Below are 22,545 nucleotides of genomic sequence, written 5' to 3'. Positions count from 1 at the left end.
TCAGATCAAAGAAAAATAAATGACAGTACCTTTTAAAACATAAGAGGAACACGGTCCTCTAGGGTGCAGATAAGACCAGAGTCAGTCAGTCACTAACTGAGGAAGCTTATCTTAGTCACTCAGCCATAACTTCACTATCCTACAATATAACTGCAAAGCTGAAAGGGTACCAGTGAATCGCCACATCTTATCAGTCTGGATTTATTAACGGCATTGCTCAAAATGTAATATATCCATATTCGGAGGCATAAATACCAACCTTTATTGTTAAATGAGTTCTGATGAAAGGAATGAAAAACATGATGTACTGTATAGTGTATAGGACCCAAAATAAGTTCATTCTTACTAGATACCATGATTACAAATGTAAGAGGACACTGGGACATCTTTAGAACAGAATAGTATTATTTTTTGTTGTTAACCTGCAGATTAACAACACAGGCATCTCTGTCATGCATACTGTATCTTCATTACAGGTTACTTTAATGTCTACAAAATGCATGCAATCAGCTTTCTATTGCAGTGTACACATGGAAGAATAGTGCAAGATAGGAGATTATAGGAGATTATACTCTGGTCAGAGCCCACTGTACAACATTGTAGTGCCTTTGGGAACATGAGGTAGGTTCGTTACTATACAAGGATATTTTTCCTGACTAGCTTGTTTTGTTTCTCAACTGACTGATCCACTGCCACACACTGTTCTTTGAATCATGCATGGTCTGTCTATAGTCTTCCCCTTTAACTGCTACAGTATGAAAATATTTTTCGCCTTTACCATACCACTGCTATTACCTATTCATTCCTATGACCATATCCTACATATTTCGCTCCGTCTCACACAATATGTTTTTCACCTATTGATGTTTAATAACAAATATTTTTACCGCCTCCAATGAGCAAAAACATGTTGATCTCCATTAGTTCTATCCGCTTCTCATAGAGGGTGCTGGAAATGAGCTTCACTTACCTGGAAGACAAGAACAGGAGGAAAGTGAATAAAAGATTCAAATGGTGATAAAAAGAGTTGCAATTTACACATTCGTCTGAATAGGGTAAATATTATAAAGTTATTACAAAAATGTAAATATTATTGTATATCTCCATATGCACAAATATTAGTGAAATATAAACACATTTTAGTTCAGTAATCATCCCTATGCATCCAGTAAATACTGTATTTCAATAATCTTGATGTGAATGCGTTCTTATTTTGTGAAGATCTTGGATGACAACAGAAAAGATGTTCCAGGTAGATTTTCTACATGTGTCTCACTGGTTTCAAAACTGTGACCTCTCAGATGTGGGAGGTTCTCAAGGCACAGTAAAACTGTATACTGTATCAACTTATGTTTTGTTTCTTCAAAACTTTGTATACTGTACAATTAGTCATAGAGCTACAATGTTTGTTTGTAATAAGCATTAAAGATTTGTGTTTCCTGACATGAAATGTGTTTGAAATGGTACATGGAAATGAAATGGAACTGTACAGTAAGTGTAGCTTAGGAGTGGGGACCAATGGTACAATCATTTGTGCTATAAGTGCCAAAGAACTAGCATTACTTTGCATAAATGAAGTACTCTACACCCATGCAAACAAAAAATCTAGATGAAAAGTAATGAGTTAATTTATTTTTCCAATATTTTAGACTGCCCTGCATACAGTATAAAGCAGTGTACAGTATATGCCTTTAGACTGCCTTCAAATAAAGAATAATTATTTCTGCATTGTCATTAGGGACACTTTTCCAATGAAGAGAAGGTAATGTGATGCGTTTTTAAAATATTAATGTAATCACATAATAATTTATAGCTTGATCTGCTGTCAAAATGTTTCAGTCACACTTTCAGGATCCCTAACTGCACAGTTCAAATATCAAACCCAAGACAGTGCGCAGTATCTGATTTTACAGTTTGTATTCTATTAAAGTAACACACTTTGAACTTAGGAAGTGGTCATTTTTGGACAGTAGTGGAAGTCAGCTTTCTGGCTGTGATGTAAAATTAGGCTTAACATTTATAATATCAGCTCACCTTTTCCAAAGACTTCCACTTAGTAACCCTTACTTGGCTGCAAATTGACAGGAGATACTACTGTACATTTCACTAGAATCCCTCTTACAGTATTTATTTAAATTTCCATCTGCAGCTGCTGGCCATCAGAACTATCCATCCATTTCCATGTTTTAAAAACAACTAACACTGCAAAAATTGTATTTTCTTCAGTAATCTTATTTCTCACACCTAACTTGTATTATGGTGAGATATTTCTTATATTTCTTTCAAAACTTCAAAATCTCGGGTCATATTGGATGTCTCTAGACATGGTGTTCAAACACTGCAGTGTTTACAGAACCACATGATGATAGATAATTATGGCAAGAACCAGCATTACATTCAATGGCCACTTGTTACAGCCGAGTGGTTTCAAACAAGCTCTTAAAATACCAGTATTTTTTCACAGCTGCATTTGTAAGTGCACAGCAGTTCATCCATTAGTGGAAAGAGTTCATTGTCATGCATGTATTAATCTTCCTGGGAGCCATCTTTTTTTCATACGATTCTGTCCATACTTTTAGCAAATTAGGTTTAAGGTAAGTGGGGCTTGGGTGGCACATTTAATTAAGGATCTGAGTTAAGGCATTAAACCCTAGAAACTAAATTTTCAGCAAAACTGCACAGCATCTTTTTCCCAGCAAGCAATATGAAAGGTCAGATCCAAAGTTTCTGAACCTTAATTTTAAAAGTTTGGTCAAATTGCTTCTAGTGCCTTGGGTCACTGTTCTGTATCATATGGTTAGAAAGAGCTTAATTGCACCAGTAATTATGCACATTAATGACATTAATTGACATGTGTTTAAATAATGGCGATCATTCACGAAAATTGAATACTTTCAAACTGTGCCATTACTTTAAGTGTAACTTTTTAATGGTAATTATACACAATTAACAACAAAACTGCTTAGACAGTCTTGGCTTTGTCGGGAATGCAGATTAGTGTCACATACATGAACTTTAATCATCACAAAGGGATGGTAAGGTGGTTTACTGTCAAAATTTGTTTATCAGAGAGGAGCATCTGAAAGTCCCCTCATGAACAATTTGAACATTTTGGCACCATAGAAAATTGTGTCTTTGGGGTCATCTAATCCGATCTCAGAGATTAAAGTCAATGCTCCTCTTTCAAATAAATGTAAAACATAATATACTGTAGTGCTAAAGCAATTTCAATGCTAACAGCATGAGACAGATGTTTAAGCCTCATGTGTTATACTTTCCTTTTCAGGGAAATATTAACTTGTACTGAAATTAAAACTTAAGTCATCCAACTACAAACAAAGTGATAAAAATAAAAACTACTATGTCAATTACGGTTTAATGGTAGAATTCTATAAAGAATACATACTATGAATCGGTGATTTAGGGAATAAACAGCTTACTCCCCCAAAAAAAGGCAACACAAATTTGAACATTGCAGGTACAAAACCATTATGAAAAGAGGAGATTGAATGTACTGAAATACCTTAAATTTCAGGAAGGTTCCATCTATTTAAGTTCATTGTCTTAATTTAATTAAACCCCAAATTAATTATTTAAACAAAACAAATTGAACATATAAAATAAGCAGCAGTGAATAATCTCTTAAATTTGTCTTTACTGTTAATGTAAATCAGCACAGAAGATCTCTTTGGTATTGTTATTGCTTGTGCAGTATTTACTTCTCTTACCTCAAGAGTTAAATAACAACAGTGTGAATCAAAGCCAGGCCCCAGGCTGCTAGCGATTAGTCTGGGCTCTTTATTGGAGACAGCCATATAATAAACTGTATTCTGCATTCAGCTGCTGTTTATCAAAAGAGACAGTCTCTCTTATTTTGTTCCTCCTTCTTCCAGAAGCTGCTACCACCCTGGGCAATAGCAACCTTTCTGTAATCTCTGCTTAGCCATTTAACTTGTCAATGTTTATAGCATTTCATCTATCCAGACATTCATCCTTTCCTTCTTTTCAGAATTGTCAGCACTTTGCAGTATCAAACTAACATGATGAGCCCTCTTAGTTTTCCACGTTTCATTTCAATTGTGGTTGACCTCAAAGAACGACATTTTTCTGTTGGTATTTTCTACATCTTTGTCAGGCAAGTTAATGCAAGGGAACCCCTCCCAACTAAGCTAGTGCTTTGTCAACTCGATCTGTCTCAAGCTCAGAATGAAGGTAAATGATATCTTACACCCACAGCACAAACGCCCAGGGCATTATTAGATAGAGAATTAAATAAAATGAGTTAAAAGTGATCTAAAAACATACTGTACACATTGTAAGAAAGGTTACAAACGAGAGGAGGCTGTACAACCCATTTAGCGTGTTTGGTTGCTAACAGCTAATTGATGAAGGATCTCATCCAGTTGTTTCTCGAAAGAAGCCAGGACTTCAACATCTTTACATAACTGGTACAGTATCTTGTTCCGGAATTCCACAACCAATTTTGGAAAAAAAGTTACTTTTAGCACCTCCTAGTGATCCAGCGTGGCTCAACCAGTAAAGGTGCTTCCCCAGGAGCAGGATTGCAAGTTTAAGCCGGGGTCATGCCACTCTCTGATTTTGACCAGGAGTTCACCTAGAGGTGCTGCTGAGAGTAATGCAGATTTAGTTGGCTACCAGAGAAGTATCAGATGCTTGCAGGCTTGCATGACTGTTGGTGTGCATCTCTTACAATCGGCACTAAACCTCTCATGTCTGGGTTGAAGGAATCCACTTCCACTCTCTCAGTCTCCGCCATGTGCGATTGCAAGGCTCAAGGCCATGAGAAGAGATATCACCCAATTCCCATTGTAAACTTCTGTTCACATTTTTTAACTCTTCTCCTCCATGTGGTTTGCACATGTGTGCTTGGGTTTGTGTTTCCCTGCCGATTGTGAGGAGATCCTCTGAGATGAGTTTGTTGATGCGTTTAAGAGTCTGCTATTACATCATTATATTCACCCCAGCATTAATAGATGTGTATGTTATTTTAAAACAGGTATATTTACACAGAAGCAAGCAGTCTGAAGAAAAGAACATGAACAGCAACCTGACTTTGGTATATTACTCACTCACTTACAAATTACCCAGGAAAGCTAAAAAAAAATAAGGAAAAATGCCACAATATGCATTGCCCAGAAGACACCAACTGCAGGTAATGGGAATTGTAGAAAGCATGCTGTGATTTACTTGCACTCCAAAGGCTGCTTTTTGTGTGGATGTATGATGCATGAATGCACATATGTCTTTCCCAGTGATCTTTAATTAGAATTATTTAAATTAACACATATTTTGCTCATGATAACAGTGTTTGCAAAATGAGCCTCGTATTAAGTCTAAAATATTCATACTTTGTTACACATACAAAAATAATTAAAACCTCATCCACTTAATTCAAAGTTTAAACTTTTCTGTGTGTATGGTACCCATTCTTTTATATATCCCTACTATTTGTCTTTCTTATAAATTTGCTACTAAGTACAGTACAGTAGGGCTTAATGCATAGGCATGTTTATAAAAACAAAATAAATAACCAGAGTATCCCATAGTATGCTGTTTGATGTTCCAAGGTAGACAAAACATACAAGCACCTAGGCTGGTTCTTGAGAGTTTTAAAGCTCTTTTATAGGGAGACAGGAGTGTTATAACCCCCTCTAAGGACATGGAAGAAGATCAGCTATGGATTACTTGATCGAATCATGCGATCCATTATTAATGAGGGTGGCCTTCCATTTTCTACTCCGATTTGACCTTATTTTCTGCTGATTCTTTAATCCAGCTAATCTGCTGTGTCTCTTTACACACTTAGAAACATGTCTTAGCTGTGAACTGCCCTGGTCACTGACCATTACTTATTTTAATACCTAACCTTTGCAGTCTACGGGATGGAATCTTGAAATCTCAGACCTTTCTCTTTTCTCTAGACTGAAGTTCCCTCCTTAGATCTACATGGACAGTTTTTCTTTTACACAATGCTATACAGTAGGAAACAGCAAAGATACTGTATTTGTATTTAGCAAATGTGGTACTCAGTGTTAGGAAAGGATTGTTAAATAGTTACACGTCACTTGTCTAATGGATTACTCTTTAAAATTTAACATGTTGGGTGGAAATTTGAAAAGATTATCAGTTATTGTGATCTATGTAGTTTTTGAATAATCGCTATGCAAAGTAATTAACTTTAAATCAATTTCTCTTCACTTCCTATTAATTAAAAAATATAATCTGACATTAGCAACTTCCAACTCAGAATCAGAATTGCCTTTATTCAACAAATACAGTACAAGTTAGTTACTCTGGTGTACTTGGTGCTGTAAAAACAATCTACTTACTGTATACCATATACAGTACCACAATCAAGACATCAGTGAGGCAGTGCACATACTGTACAACTAAGAATTCTGGTTAAAAAAACATTAGAAAGAAGCTGTTTAAAAACGGAATGGCTCTTGTATTAGTAGGCCAGTAGCATCTTCCTTGAAGTTGATGGAACAGGTGGTCCTGGGTAGGAGAGGTCATCTGCAATCTTTCCTGTCCCTTTCTTTGCTCTAGAATTGTAGAAATCACCAGTGCTGGGCGGATGACAGCCAAAGACCCTCTCCGCAGAGACAACAACACACTGTAGTTTGCCTTTGGAGTAGACAGTTGTCTTGCCACAACAAACAGTCATAGAGGAAGCCAGAAGTCTCAATAATGTCTCTGTAAAACTGTATTAGAATTAGTGGGGACACACCCTATGACCTTTATCATTATCTGTCGTGCTTTTTTTGTGATACTGGTGGTATTCATGTCCCATTTAAGGGTATTAGAGCAAAAACAAAAAAGGACTCCACCACACTCACTGCCACATTATTGATTACCGGGAACAGAGGTTTTGGAGAATGTTTCGGGTAGTTGGTAGCACCTGAAGCACCTCCCTATAATAAATGGTTTCATCATCATTAGTGATGAAACCTACAAGGGTGATGTCACCCTTAAACTTAATTAATTAGTTTGACTGAACATTCACTAAAGGTGTAGTCCTTGGTCTACAAGAAATAGAATAATGGGAAAACATGTGTCCTTGAGGTACACTGGTATTCACAGACAGTCTGACAAATAAGGGCCTAGCCACATAGTGCATTATGTCTTTAAAGTAACTTTCTCCAGTACTGTTCATACCTCTCTCCACATGTAATCCAAGTGCCTCGTGACAGATATTTCACAACCCCAGGACATCCTCTTCACATTGTAAGTAATGACTGTCCTTTTAATCAGCCAAATAATCCTGTGCCTCACAGGAATATCAACACATTTGTCATTGTTCTTTCTTCACTAAAATAAATTCTCAGAGACTGCTGCTGTGACACCTAAACCCAAGCATTGCAACTAACTACAGTACATAATCTGAGAGCATGCAGTATGTTAAAAATAAAAAGGGAAATGGTTTAATAAAAAATACTAGAAACCTACCTATCTACAACATATTATAAGAGGTTAAAGCTGCAACATGTTTTCTTAAATTAAGTTGATAGTACAGTATATTTTAGTATGGAGAGCATACAAAATAACTGGCAGTTTGCACTATGGAATTTCAAGGAGGTTAGCTAATGTCAGGTCATTAATTATGGATTCTTGTAATAAAAAAACAGCTGGAACAGCAGCACAATTAAAAATGTATAAATGGACAACTATGGCATTCAAATAATTACAACTTCGTAACTACAGATTTAGCAGGGTTAATTAAAGCTGCAATTTCATTATTTGACTGCTTAGATCTAACTGAGTTTCAAGTACAGCTCATTCAGTGAGAAGTGAAAATGTTTATTTTTACTGTCCATTAATTGGAAAACTTAAAATGGTTTAAATCCTCTTATACATGTTTTTTTGCAATTAAATAATATAAATGAAACTGAATTAATAACATGTATTAAAGCGCTCAGCTCTAATTTAAATTCAGAGTAAACTGTCTTCATGGAGTTTTATAAAGACTTTAAAATAAAAAAATAATACTGTTTTAAATAGAAATATTATAATACTTTTATTTTCATGATAACCACAAGTGAAAGATTTAAAGAAATCGTTGCAGATGTTTACAAGAAAGTGGAATACGGTACCACTACCAGCTATATAAATATATTATATTTAGATACTTAGGTTAATTTCATTAATGACTATAACTATGACTATTGTTTTCAGCTACGCATTTCAGCAAAATTTATTTGATTCCATATTATTCATATTCCCTATTAAGTGGATTTAACTTTTTTTACAACAATAACAACAGCAAGTATTCATAGAAAAGGTTAAAACATAACAGCTTTCTATAAAGTATATAAAATGTATTGAGCATGTCAGAACTTTTCCAAAATAGTTAGTAACTCAGAGTTAGTATCTGAGTTAATAAATGAATATTGATTATGACGTTCAGAGACATTATACTTCTATTGTTTTTATTTTCGGCTACTAAAATTCCCCTTCAGTTACATAATACCATATTAATATTCCATATTAAGTGGATTGAAAGATGCACAGTAGAGAAGCATTTAATGAAGCAATCATTTCACTAATATCTACTGTAACTCACCACAAGTGCCACCTATCGATCCCCTTTGGCCAGTGAACCCCACACCCTGCTGTGTTTTGGTACCACCAACGCAGTAATAAGAATTAACGCGCCTCACTTCGTCTTGTCTGACCACTCTAGTCTGACTTTGGCCTTTCCCTCAGGCCACTGCCCTGCTGTGGGAAGTGTTTACCCCAGTTTTAGATTCATGGGTTACTCAAGCAGGTTTTCCTCTATGATCCATAGGTCCTTTGCACCATCCACTTGCAGCTTCCCAGTCTTCCTAACGTGATGCTTACACAGCCATGCTTAGCAGTTGGGATGATATCTACTGGGTGATGTGCTCCATTATGCTGGCCGTATATTTAAGGCTTTTTATTATATATTAAAATATTAATATTTTATCATATGACACAAAACATTCTGCTGCGTGACGGCAGTATTATTTGCTAACCGGGAAAACTCTGAATTCTTTCTTGCCACCCACCCACACAGACTGAAAATATAGGACTGAGATATACAGTAGTTAATGAACTGTATTAACGCTGATGCCCATCTCACACATGTAAGATTGCAGATCTTTCAAAGTCACTGTTGACTTCAACCATGGAATCTCTAATGATTTCCTGCCTGACTTATAGGTCAGTTTCGGAAGGAAGCTTGATCTGGGTAGTTTCTTGGTGTTTACTGTTAGATTTTCAAAGATATTGTGTCTTCAAATTCAATATCTAAGGATTTTTAGAGACTTTGAGAGAGTACTTTGAGGTGACATTGAACTAACTTGATCACACACATAGAATTGTTACGACTTTGTGACGTTTCAAACTAATCTTTTGCACCTGAGATGATTTAGGGTTGCTACAACAAAAGGATTAAATACTTAACTAAACAATTAAACTTAAAGCAATTAACTGAGAATCTTTTTTGAATAATTGAATAAACTAACTGATTGACATTTTTTTAAACTTATTGTAGCTGTTTGGAATAGACCGTGTAGATTCTAAAGGTAAAGTCAAATTTGAAAGTGTTATGATGATTGCAAGCTCAATCGACAACAAAATGTGGATCTTTGCATCAATCAGTGAAGTGCAAGCCTCACCTGGATAGTGACCTTGTGACCTTATGACCCTCTATACAAATATTAGGGGAAATATTAGGATGGATAGACTGTGCAAACTAAAGGTTTTTAGGGTTCTCCAATTCCAGTACTGACCAGGTCCCGACTTGCTTTGCTTCTGAGATCTGACATGATTAGGCCTAAGGTGGCAACAACACTTACAAAGTAACAAAGTAACAACAGTAACAAAGTAACAAAAAACAAACATAATATTAAATGAAAAACATCAGGTCCTTTTTTCTTATTCTTTATTTTGGGGAAAAATGAAATACTAAGCCTGCAGCCCTCACCAGGAAAAGAAACAGAATGAAAACAGATGGATGTACAGTACTTTACAAGCTTACAGTTTTAATAAAATATGATTTATAGACGAAGGATTAAACCAAGCTCTGTGCATGTGGTTCTGAAATAACTTTCATTCTGTACAATTAGCTCAGCCCCAGGATACCATGTGCTTATATTTTAGAAGTTATCAAATTAAGTTGCAAAATGACTGGCACGTCAGCAGCAATAAAACGAGATAACAAGAACAGCCACTGATAACTAAAAAAAGAGTGAAAATGGAACGGGGCATCAGTAGCTTAATTAAGCCGTTTGTTTCAGTTAAACACGGGGAATAGATTTCTCTTATTCTATTCAGAAGCTCAGCGAGTTTAATTTCCAATAAAAAAAGGCCGTTAACAAAAACAACATACACGACAACTAAAGGGAAGAAAAAGTGCTTCACAGAGGGGTTTGTAAAATGTTAAGGTTTAATAGACTTATTAAATGTAGGTATAAATATCCTGCAGCAGCAAATGGATATAATTACAGAAAGACCTATCAGCTGCACCGGTCATAACTGTAATCAGACTTCATGTTCCATGTAATTGTATGATTAAAAAGTGCTGCTGCTCCAAGGGAACAAAGAACATGAACCCAGGTAGAGAGAAGCCAGGAGCTGGATTAACCCACAGTCTGCCAGCCTTTGATGAAGCCTGTGAGGAGGGGCCGATCTTGCGGGGAGTGTACATGGTAAATTATTAAAATATTCCTTGAAGCTCTTACATTTTATGTCTGCTAGCTGGCTGGGAAAACTGCAGAGATTAAGAAGAAATGTGTCCGTGCTTTTGACACCCATTATTACTCAGCAGCCAGATCATGGGGATTCATGCAAAAGGAAAGTGGGTGTTGGGGTCTAGTACTGTCTAGCACTGGGCATTTGAAAGAATGGCAACTACAGGAGCAGGCTGCTGTGGGGGCAGAGGAATTGCTGTGCCTGCATTATGAGGACACGGGATAAGACAAGATCACTTTATTGGCCATATACAATTTCCTGTATTAGGAATTTGTCTTTTCCCATACCCCAACTTGCTCTCCCTGAGACACACAGACAGGGAGAGAAGCTTGGGGTCAGAGCTCAGCCATTGTACAGCGCCCCTGGAGCAGCTGGGGTTAAGGGCCTTGCTCAGGGGCCCAATAGAGTAGGATTCCTCTGCCGACCCCGGGATACGAACCGGCAATCTTTTTAAGTTTTATGCAGCTGGAGTGACTGGCAGTGTGTTATTCTATATCTCATTACAACATTGGGTTCTTTGTAGCTCACATGCTTTCTGGAAGTGCATTAAAAAATCTCGGCGCCTGCTCATCTCAATGTTATTTTTCTTATTGGTTTGAAGGTAAAAGATCAAGAAAGGTATACAAAAGAAAAACGGTATTGAATGTGGAACATCAATCAGTAATTGAATTAGGAAAAAGGCAATGTCAGGCATGGTCTAGTTTTATCTGGTATAATGCAGCCAATAGATTTTATACATATATACTGTACAGTAAATTACATATAGAGAGAATTAGATGGATATACAGTACAGTATGTGTTCCCATATGTGTGTATTTTCATGGTCAGAACAGTAGTTAAGGAAATACAGGCTGACCTTGTTTCACACTGTGCATCTCAATCACAGAAGCTACAAAATGCAAGAAGATTTAATCAAGGAAAGAAAAAGAGTAGTTTCAGACAGAAGACCTTGAAAAGATCACAGTGGCAGAAAACTACAATACTGATTGTAGTACTAAAAATCAAGGAAGAGAGATCCAGACATTATGCATGTTATTTAATTGTAATCTTAATTCAAAGTATGTGTTATAAGGTGTGGATTTTTGCTTCACTGATTCTGGACACAGCCAGTCACTGCAGCATACAAAGAGGTCAAAATAATCATTAGAAATTCTTGTGAGACTGGCAGTGCAATTTATTTATCTTGCTAAAATGCTTTCATGGGTCAGCAACTTTACCGTTACTGACATGTTTGGATGAATACAATAATTTATTTCATTTGCAATTGATTTTAGGTTAGTGAAAGAACTTTGCATGTATTTCTTTATATCTAATGACAGTCTATACTGCATACAGTACATTTTAAAAACAAATCTGTACATCAGACACACGTAGTTCATAGGAATTTCTCATTGCATAGCAAAAATCATATTTTTATTGGAACTGCCTATAGTCACCCCCCCAAATAAATGATTAGAAATTGTTTTACAATATTTTGTATCTCCAGGATACTAAATTTAACTTTGACTAGTAAGGCAGGACCTTTCTTTAAGAAATATTGCAGTATTGCTGTCTGTAATGATGTGGTACTTCTTGTTTTAAATTCAAGCTGCATTGAAAGACAATCATTGCTGCTTAAACCCTGCAGCTAGCATTGCTTCACCTTAGTTTAATTAGAAATGTTTTTTTTCCAAAGTAGCACAAGGACCATTGTAATACCACACACAAGTTCCAAAATCCACTTGAAGATCTCTGACATTTATTTATACCTGATTGCATTTGTCAAAAATGACATCTTTAACAGTCATCTCTCCTAAAGACAGTTAAGAGCATTTTGAATTTAGACTTCAGAGTATTTCTTGTAATAAAGTAGGCATTACAAATGTTTTATTCTCAGGAAACAAGTGGAATCATGCCATGTGGACAACGTTTGAGATTAAAGATTCAGAGAGAGAGAGTAAAGGCCCAGTAAGCTTAAATTCAAGTGCATTCTTTCAGAACACCAATTTACAAACACTCTTGTCTGACTAAAAAAAGATGTTAAGCTGACAAGGTGAAAACTAAATGGAAAATGACAACTAATGCGGAAGAAGCATGACTAATAAGGCCTTTATGTGTCCTGACTACTGAAAATCACCATTTTTGTTTTGAAAGACAGAAATCTAAACCTTGTTTCTTTTCTTTTTTATATTGGCAAAGTCTCAATGCAGTCCTTTTTACAAGCTGAAATTGGAAGGGGATTTATCTCAGCACAATTCGATTTACATTCACTTGGTTGGAACACACATTTTAAAAGACAGTATAATTTCAAACTGTGAGACTAATACATGACATCTTTGGTGCAGAAACTTCTAAAAGAAAAAGGAAAACAAAACTTTGGTGTATCTACTTGGAGATTTGTAAATTATGAGTGGAATATAAGAAGGCAGAAATCCTGCAGAAATTACTCAAAAGTCATTAGTCTTTTATTTGAATCTTTTACTTTATCAATCAAAATATAACATTTATCACAAAACCCAATAAAACAGGTGTATCAGTTGTTCTTGCTATTACATAAAACAACAACCTGCATAAAGCAGGATCAATAATTACATAATTAGCATAGTGAAATTGTAAATGACAGTGATAATGATAAAATTAGGCAAGTAAGTCTATGAAATTGTGTTTTATTTGCTCTTAATTTACAATCATAGGCTATTTATAGTAAATGTACAAAGAGCTGCAAATGGGACAATATTATGAGAGAAAATACTTTAAATTTAAACAGCTTACTCCACCTTACTGTCTGTTTTCTATTACCCTAGGGGTCTAACAACACCACAAAGCTTCCCAATAAAGTTTAGTTCTGTTCACTCATTGTTCAATTAGCATAATTTCTTCAATAGCATATGCCACCTTCTCAGCGAACAGCTGTTGAGCTTCATACTTCAATGGCCTGCGGTCTGAAGGTGATTTCTCTCTCATTCTTTTTTAAGAAATGCCAAATGTTAAAATAAAAATTGCTAAGGAGCAGAAACACTGCACCAACGAAGGAATAAATAAAATCTTAGCCATCTGTAAACTGAAACATTAGGTACACCTCCTTGATTTTTTTATAATTATGAGCTAAATTCAGTGCACAGTGAAGGTTTTACAGTACTTGATTTTTGGTGTATTCTCCAGTTTCCACATCATGATGGAATGAGGAGCAATTTAAAACAAAGAAATGTGTTTCTTCTTCTGTTCTCAAATTGCTTTATTTGGTTGAAAACGTTTTTTGTAGATCATTTTTTATCAATACAATGACATAAACAAAATGGCACTAATACACATGAGGACCCATGCCTTAGCTCTTAATCTCATATAGACTAAGAACTAAGGCATTAAGTCAGGACTGACAAAATCCAGTACACAACGCAGAAGGAAAGAAGGCTGGTCACAATTAAGTCCAACAATTACTATCTTCTGCAATTTGAAAATACAGCACATACTGAATATATTGCCCATAATACAAAGCCCACAGTAGGTAGCTGCTTTCAAATTCAAAACTCGAAATATCTACAGTACATATTTTAACATGAGAAAATCACTGACACTTTTACTTATATGTTTCTGCATTACGATGAAGCTCCCATCAGCCAGATCCACAAATCACAAAAGAAAACTTTGGTGCAGGTGCAAACGGACCTGTTTAGACACAATTCAACAGGGACTCTACTTCTCTACAGCTGGGTTGTGACAGAGCTGCTTTGAGCGTTAAATGAAGTTTACATGGTTCTCCGTGGACTTGCCAATCCTCGTTAGCAGCATCTGTTCCCTTTTTAATGGCCCAGGAGATGAATGGCTGCTCTCTCCTACACCTGCGATTCTTGTCTCTTTCAGCATCTGTCTTTTCATTCTACGCTCCTGTCTGATTGACGAATGACCTTCAACATCATCGCTACCATCAAAGCCATTACATTCCCCAATTGTTTGTTTTTTTCAGCCTAAAACCTACTTCTTTTGTTTAATTGCCTAACAACAACTGTGGCTGAAAAGTGAACTACCTGTTAAGACTATGTGCTTGGGAAAATCTTAATTTGCTCGAACAATTTTCTACAACCCAAGCAGCACTCACTCAGTGACTGAAAAACCTGCTCAGTAATGCTTCTGCATGAGAGGTTTATTGGCATAAACCCAGTTTCTGCACAACAATTAATATAACGTGAATTGTAATTATCATAGGGATGTGCGACAGTATTTTAAAAAAGTAATAATATCCTTAATATTCTGTAGTGTTCTAAACTACACTGTTACTGATGCAAGTCACAGAGGGATACATTTTTAATATAACTTTCAATACATGTTTGGTTAGGGAAGAGCTTGCTTCTAGCAGCAGTTACAACCTACTGCAAAGAGTTCTATATCCAATTATAAGCAATGCCAGCCTTTGCTTTTTAATTTTATTTGGATCAGTCTTTTAAAAACACATCATACTGATGTGGCTTAAATTGCTCCATCACATTAATTGTATCTCTGTTCTACAGCTCCCATAAGGCACATTGTGCTGCACTTAAAGTATAACCTTTGTAGCATAAACCTTGGATAACAGCTCATTAAATAGGGCCTTGGGGTATACAATAGAGAGGTCCCAATGTATTACACAGTTAGTAATCAGGTTTCCATTTTTGCAGTCCTTTACTTTCTAATTATTAATCTATTCTCACTGCTTTAAAAAGCACAATTACATGATCTGATATAATAACATGAAAGGCTTTGACTAGAGATGACTATCTGGCTATCGCCTTCTCTTGATCTTGAGTTGCAGATTCTAGATTTAAGCTAATTTTAAAAATCTGTTTCGGGGGCAAAATAACATGCAAATGAATTGCTTTAGTTCATATACAAGACAGGGGTGAATGTAGCGAAGTGGTTTACCCATTCTTACCCATTCTCATTAGAGCTGCCACAACGCCTGCGTTTTAAGATTCATTTTTATTTTTGTCTCATTCTCCCCACTCAGTGAAAAAGTATTTATCAGCCTTAACAATATGAGAAATTTGCCACATTTACTAACAAAAAATGACAGACTAAACAATTACAAAACTAATCTTACAAAAACATAGGAAACCACTATCACAATATAGCATGAAGCTGAGAAATGCTGGGCCTCGTCAATACTGGGATGACTTATTTCCAATAAGAGAAACTGTTTCTGTTGTACAGTATATACTGTTTTAAAACCACGAAGGGGCAATTTCCTCTCTACAGCCCCCCCCCCAAAAAAAACAGTGTCCCACTGGATGAGATAGTTAAGAGAGGTTCACACTAATGGGTAATTAAATTTGACCTGGCACTATTCATTTCAGTAGAGTTGTTAATTCTGTAAATAGCTAAATTCTACTCTGGGCTTACACAAACTGGCATCCCTAAAGTTACTTCTTTATTCAATTTCTGAGTTCCTGACTTGATCTGGACATAATGGATTGCAACAACCAGGTGGATATTACACTTCAGGATAAAGTGTGTGCCCTCTTCTATTTGTACACTGTATGTACTCTACAACATTTTAGGAACCCTTTGGATAACAAGCATTTACTGTATAAAATGCAAGGAATATTATTTCTTTCATTATTATTTCATTTTAGATTGCTACTGTAAGGCTCTTTTTGCTTGTTATTATAAATTTCATTGAATGACAGATCAATAAATCTAGCGTAGATTTATTGATATTCTGTCGTCGATGTTGGCTTATTGTTAAGAATTGTTTAAGCAATAGAGGCAAATCATTTCATTTTGGTTACTAGCCAAAATAAATCCTAAGTTATAGGAGTTGTACTGTACTGTATATGGTTTTCTCTGTCAGAACTGACTAAACTGAGTGATTCAAAACTACTCTGAGAAATATTCAGAAGAAAATCGCAAGGAGTGAACATACAGTATCAGTGACATTGTAAAGCTACATACAGAAATGTACAAAACACACCATAGATGAACACAAGAAATCTTGTAAACCAGATGGTCATCTTATTCTTACCATACAAAGAGGTCTGCACTTTTCGTATGGCAGAATTTCTAAGCACCATGAACTGTCAGGAGCATCACCCAAATAGTAAGAAGAGAAAAGTGAAGAGATCTCTGTCTTCTGGAAGACAATGACTTCCAGTTTGTCTGAAATAAAACAAGCCCACAACACTGACAGTACATTACACTATGCAGGAAAGCTTTTTTATATAAATGCATCTTCTTCTTTTTTTATTGGTCATGAAATGACTGGTTGGTATCAGACGATAAGTACCATTACCTGACAAAAATAACAAGATACAGTATGTCATGTTTGACAGAGGAGGATTCTTCCCCGGATACTTCTGCAATAAGCATTTCTTTGTGCTCTGTGCAGGTTTCACCTTGAACTTAAATTGATGCTGTGTTAACTGAAAGTGAGTATCAAGTCAAAAGCACAAGGTAATACTGGGCCTTTAACTCCCTTCACAGGTCAGGAACCTGCCAGATGTTTCTAACAACCTGCCACCAAGGGATACAGTTGAGTCTCTACTGTACAGTATGCTCAATTCACAAGAGATGGGTCACCATTTTTAGGAAATATGGTTCTCTAGAGATCTGACCAACTATCCTTGTTTAATTTGGGCTGTGGAGTTAATTTTATACTGTACATGCAGACTCCAGTGTAGCATGGATAACACTCTGCTGGAAGATGTGGTAGTATAGTATCTCTCTATCGGTAACGTACTGTAGGTCATAACCCTACAAAGTTATGACAGAGAAAATGAGTATTATATTCTAATATTACTGATCATCCTGAATATACTGTATTTTAAAAAGTACTCGTTTTTCTCACCTAGATGCAAATACTAGACATGTATAATTACAGCATTCACACTACTCATGATCAAGCTGTACTATATGTCCTGCCAAAGTAAAAAGTAAAAAGCAAAATTGCCAAAGTAAAAAGAATTGTACAAATTACACTTTTAGGCTGGGACCATCCATTGTTAAAAGCTAGTGTATTATTTGTCACTGTCAGTAAACCTTTGACAATGATTGATCCCTTACGACCATTTTGTAACAGATAGGTTATTTGAGTCATGCAAGTTTTAGTTTTCTTGTGAGTAACATTATAATATTCATGCTCTTTATCATCACAAAGTGGTTCACAGGGTCTTTGGACATTTTTAAAATTACAAATGGCTTGTATAAATTAATGCCGTATATTGAACTCTTTCTTTGAATTTTCCAGAAAAAGCATCCATTATGTTACTTTGACTCATAAAATAATCAATCTCTTTTCAGGTAAGTGGAAAGTGGAATTTTAGCTTCTGTGTACTGTATGTGTCATTATACAGTAGATTCAGAAGGTTGAGCATCCATGCAAACCAAATAAGACACTTCGACAATTCAAAAATCTCAAGGTTACAAACGTTGGTTCATTCCTCTTTCAAGAAAAAACTCATTTTAGAGTTTAAATTATTCACCCATACATTTTTAAACTGCTTAATCGAATACTGGGTTACAGGGAAGCCTATCCCAGCCAACAAGGCAGGATACAGCCTGGGCTGCACACCAATCCAATGAAGGGACACGGAGACACAGACATGCACACACTCCCAGAAGCCAATTAACCTTTCAGTATATTTCTGGATTTTGGGATGAAATGTTTGAACCATTTTAATTCAAATTTTAAATTAAACTAGAGGACTAAAAATTTAACCTGACAAATCTTATCAGAAACTGTCCTTAAATATACATAAAGTCATTTTCTTCAAGGAATCTAACACAATGCAAGAAAACTGTAAGCAAAAGGCAAGACTTTTACATTTCATGCCTGTAGTTCACAGCGTAGTCCAACCTGGATTGATTAGAGGCCTGCCTTGACCCTGAATTCAATGGATAAATAGACAAAAAATGTCCCCATGTTGATATTGTTAGTTTCTACATAATGGAACAATATTGTTACAATGATATAGTGGTTATAGCAGACTACTTCTGAAGTCATCATATTCATGTGGAGAAATAGTAGGTATCCCAATAAGTGGTTAGATCCTTGTTTCTTGTGACATTTGGGGTATGGGACATTTCCTTTTCCAGATTTAAAAGTCAATGAGCCCTGGCCTGGTACTCTCACCATACTGAATGACATTACATGCTAAGGTAAATCTACATGACTATCACTGACATAAAGGGAGGGAAAGGAAAAGTGATCCCCCAGCTACTCCTCCCATAACAGAGTTTTCTTGCTCTGTTATAGTTTTTCCTTCTCTTAATATTTTTTGTATTCTATCATCAATGAGAATAGGATTATTGATCTGGTCCGTAATCGTAAATCGGCTTCCCTTTGGCCACAGAAATAGCACATTGTTATGTCTTCTGTTTTTCTTCTGCCTGTTGTGTTTCATACCCATGTTTCTGTCTCTGGAAGAAGAGGGATTAATGGGAAAAGCATCAGAACCTGAAGGGCATAAAATAAGAATTGGACACACTAGCTTCCGTTATGATTAAGGCCTTTGTGGGGGATGAATGTTGCTGTTAATCATTGTCAGAAACAGCATCCTTATTTTTTTGTATCAGTTCTGGGATATGAAGCATTACATAAACATATGTGATACGTTATTTGGACTCCTACTTTAATACCAAACTGGACAGTCTTTCTTACTTAAATAAAATCAGAGTTAATTCACACAAGACCTACAGACTTCTGCCCAAGTCTACCCCCCTCCAAGCCTGTCAACAGGTGTTGATGGCCACTGTTTGTCCACACAGGACACATTTACAATTTCTATTCTGCTACAGAAGCTTCTTAACCACAGACGACAGAAAACATTATCTAATAACAGAGAATCCCCAGAATAGACACTGAGCATTATGTGCTTTTGAAGATCTGACAGATCTCTTCAGACATTCATTGACTTTTTCCCCCTCCACTCCAGTTTGCCTATGAATCTGGCTACAAGCTGAGGTACTTGCCATTTAGTCTTTGAAAGAGTAAATTAAAATGGTCCTATTATTCCCCAGCCCCAGGAGTAATGTTGATGAATTACAGTACCTTGTAAAGAATACAACAATAAAATAATGTAAATATAATTCTTGTAATTGACCAGAATGGATCTCTGTTCTGCTTCCTTTATAAACATGATTCATATTAACTACTTCTCTTAGACTTTACAAAGGGCCATTATATGGTTGTTTTATCTTTCTTTAATTGGGCAAAAATATTACAACTGCACTGCTAAATTCCGTTAAGCAGGTAAATAAAGAAAACATTTCACTTCCTTATAGATTTTCATTGTAAAATATGGCCGAGAAGGATTGTATTTATCCAAATAAGGATTTATACAGGGTTTATACTTCCAGGGTGACTGCACCTGGCTGACCATGGAAGAGTGCCAGTGAAGATACAGTACTATTCTCAGAACAGAATCTCCCCACAAATCCAACCAAATGTTTTACATCTGTCATTTATTCTACATCATCATGAAGTGAATCAGTCCACTTCAGGTCTCGTTCGGCTTGCTGGAGGAAAAACAAATGTTGCTTCTGTAACTAATGTTTCTGTAATGCTTTAATACCCTGATAGCGCTTGCCTTACCCATTGCTGAACACCCCCCCCGTAGTTATTGCAAAAACTGTGAACAGCAAAAAATGTGGAACATCAACAACAGAAACTGGTCCAGTAGAAATTGGGTCAACATACAAAAGATTAAGCCAATAAATAAATGCTAGAATATACTATAAATACCCAAAGGCAAGACAATAGCAGTCCACATCAGAGAAACCACCCTAACTAGACAAGATGGGCCTATTTCCAGGAGCTGCTTATTGAAGGCTTTAGCAGACAACTGTCTTTTTGTCTAGTGCTCGGTTATTGCCAGCACATCTGCAAGCCTTCCATTAATGGGACTGCCAGGCTAAACTAGTACAAATGACACAAGGCTTCAGGTAAACAGAATATTATGTTATCGTCACAACATCTGCATAATCTCAGACAGAGAGAAAAGCACACAAAAGGACCTCCATACCTTCAGTGAAACATTTTAGATTAGATTTTAACAAACAGTAAGCCTTACACATTAATAATGCAGACTAAAGACTTACAAAGCATGATTTCAATTATTGTCATAAAAAGTATTCAGAATTTTTTCTGCCGAAAGTATCATGAAAACATTGAAAGCAGTTTTAATGTTCCTGAAGCACAATTTATTTTAATCCATTCTGAGAAAATGGCAACTGTGGTGTACTTCACAGTATTTTTGATTATATATGAAATTTAAATAACCTGATTCAAGGGCCATGTCTAATGTCTGCTCCACACATTCAAGTGCTACTTGAACTTTGATGATAACATTCCTATCATGGATTTATTAAGACAGAAAGAGCAATTACCTTTTACACACGTAAGATACAGAAATAGGCTTTAATTAAAACGTTTTTATTCAAGTGGAAGAAAGTGATAAATATTTTTAATCTCCAAGTAGATGTACAAATTCAAATGATTCATTGCTCTATAGTTTCTTTTAAGGATTTTTTTGGGTTTTGAAAGTCAAGTGCTGTTAATGCTAAACATAAATAATAATTATCTTCTTGTCCTACAGGGGAATTAACAGAGGAATGTGCATGTACTGTACTTCTCCAAGAAATCAAGTTGAAGACAAGACAAGTTGTTTTGCAAAGTAATTTCACTTGCTGTGTGGATAGAAAAGGTTTAGAAAATCTGCTGTCAGTGCTGCTGCTGATCCAGTCAAATGGAGCTTCTGTTGTAGCTGTCTGACTTTATTTTAGGTATCCTTTACCAGAAACTCAGAGAGGGTACTTCTGACAGTGAATGCTATTTGCAGTGGGTAAAAATGTACTGTTTTGTTTTTGGGGGAATAAAATAAAAATTAGATCACAAAAAAAGAACATTTGGTTTCAGTGATCAAAATGTAAAGTAGCACTTTATGTAGAAAATTCAATAAATAATACAGCATTTTTAACCACGTTATAATTTTAATTGTTTAATAACCATAAGCTCCATGTGCTACAGTATTCCAGACATTTCTAGATTAGATTCTTCATTTCTGTTGTAGACATTTTTCTGGTCAATGTTAAAAACAAAACCTTCTCATCTGCCTACTGTACCTGCCCTTTATAGCAAGGACTGCAACTGTTGATTGCTGAGATACATTTAAGCTTAAGGCACAATATTTAGGCACACCTACTGTACAAGCATGGGTAGATCTCTTGGGATGAAAGAAAGACCCAGTGAAACTACTTAAATACTTACTGTATAGCAAAAGCTTAGTAACAAAAAAACTAAATAAATATAACATTCAAGAAAATATAGAACACAATGTTTTTATGGTGTTTCAATGTCTTTGCTTTGATGTCTGTTGTTATTGCTCGTGGTTGCCAAGAAATACAGGTATTTCATTTTAAAATGTACTCTTGGAAACAACTTTTAGAATTTCATTTGTTAGTTCCTATTTAGACAGTTCATAAATCTCATAATGTCAGTTACTCATGGAGTTCTGAAGGGTTCTACAGTATGTTGTTAATATAAGATTTGTGATGTTTCACATTGTGAAGATTGAACAAATATAACTGTAGGACATAACTCTTTAGGATGTAACAGACCTCAAAATTTAGTTTTTAATTAGCAATGTACCAAACCTAAGACATTTTTCAGTCATGTTATTAACTTCAAGTTCTCATAAATGATTTTGACATTTGGTTCATATTGTACATATTTAAGATAAGGCAACATTATTATTTTTCAATGTATATACGTAGGTGCAAAGGAACAAAAGCTCACAAAGCATGTTAAATTTAGAAAGGTGATATTTAATATTATTAAGCAAGGATATGAACCTGTGATTA

The 22,545-nt window shown here is 35.6% G+C and overlaps 1 protein-coding gene and 1 long non-coding RNA gene across 2 annotated transcripts in view; one reads left to right on the top strand and one right to left on the bottom strand.

Moving 5' to 3' along the window:
* lsamp (limbic system associated membrane protein) overlaps positions 1-22,545 on the bottom strand; it is a 628,552-nt gene that overhangs the window by 415,674 nt on the left and 190,333 nt on the right. The gene's annotated exons all lie outside the window — the stretch shown is intronic.
* On the top strand, positions 948-21,672 carry LOC107076732 (uncharacterized). Its single transcript, XR_001477901.2, has 3 exons — positions 948-1,055; positions 5,018-5,173; positions 21,282-21,672. It is a non-coding gene; the product is annotated as an uncharacterized lncRNA (long non-coding RNA).

The sequence above is a fragment of the Lepisosteus oculatus genome, chromosome 5 (genome assembly GCF_040954835.1).
Source record: "Lepisosteus oculatus isolate fLepOcu1 chromosome 5, fLepOcu1.hap2, whole genome shotgun sequence".
NCBI lineage: Eukaryota > Metazoa > Chordata > Actinopteri > Semionotiformes > Lepisosteidae > Lepisosteus > Lepisosteus oculatus.
The sequence above is the reverse complement of the archived record's forward strand: the minus strand, read 5'-3'. Positions and strand labels throughout refer to the sequence as shown.